The following is a 1,082-nucleotide window of genomic DNA, read 5'->3' on the forward strand; positions in this document are numbered from 1 at the left end:
AGAGTGCATCTAAGTCAAAAGTTGTTGGCTTGGTGGAATCGTTGGGATAGAGGAGGAGTCTATGGGAGGGTGCCAGAGAGAGATCAAAATGGGATTTTGGCAAGTTGGGGTCTGAGATCAAAGTGTTCCATAGCTTGGAAACACACCTTAGACGCACAAGGTTTTTTATGGGAATCCTCATTAAGATTCCTCGTACCAACTCTGCAGGAAGTATGTCGTCGATGCTGATGTTTATGTTATTTTTCTTGTTACTGTGGACGTCCATGTCCATGGCATTCAAGCAAGATGATGAACTGATGAAGTGTTTCTGCTTTGGTTGCACTAGTAAGTTATAAGTGCTTTAGTAGTATCCTTTAAGAGTGTTTAAGATTTGAATCAAATTCGATTTAATCTATTAAGATCAGATATCATATCTTTGGGAATTTAAAATTTAAATAAAATTCAATCTAAAAATCAAATTTGATATAAAATTATAAATTAATTAACAAATCTTAGGATCGAAGTTTTTTATTTTCTTAATATCTTCCTTGATTGTTGGATATCTCAACTACTCTTTCATCTGCCTACAATTTATGCTAACAGAAAAGTAAATTTTTGGTGTTACATGGATTCTTAAAAACTCAAATAATTTATCTAATGGAAGCTAACTATACGATTATGCGTGAGTTTTCAACTTTTATCGTTCATATCTGAAAGGAAATCATAATTTTTTAAAGCAAATTCTAAAAAGAAAATGGACAAAAACAAATTCTTTGAAGCTTCTTACCAGTCAAATTAAAATTCTAGCTAGCTACACAAAAAATTGTGTTCTCAAGTTCATGCTTTCCTGATTCGCTTTGTTTGAGCTCATTGTGATTTTCTTCTTGAGTATCTGCACAAGAAGCCTAGCTCATATTACAAATCAGCATATTAGACATTCTAAAGAAAGGTTAACCCCTAAAACCATGGAATTCATTAATGTCATTGCAAAGCACAGTCGATTCCAATTCTAAAATTATGGAATTCATTAATGTTTGAATATAACAATATAAAAATATTTTTGTTATAAATTTTTTTTTTAAAAATATAAATTACAGTTTTTC

The 1,082-nt window shown here is 31.1% G+C and overlaps 1 protein-coding gene across 1 annotated transcript in view; it reads left to right on the forward strand.

Annotated features, from left to right (window-relative positions):
* Positions 1-1,082, forward strand: part of LOC107486495 (F-box/kelch-repeat protein At3g06240-like) — an 11,495-nt gene that overhangs the window by 8,719 nt on the left and 1,694 nt on the right. The window lies entirely within an intron of this gene.

Source organism: Arachis duranensis, chromosome 4 (assembly GCF_000817695.3).
Source record: "Arachis duranensis cultivar V14167 chromosome 4, aradu.V14167.gnm2.J7QH, whole genome shotgun sequence".
Classification (NCBI taxonomy): domain Eukaryota; kingdom Viridiplantae; phylum Streptophyta; class Magnoliopsida; order Fabales; family Fabaceae; genus Arachis; species Arachis duranensis.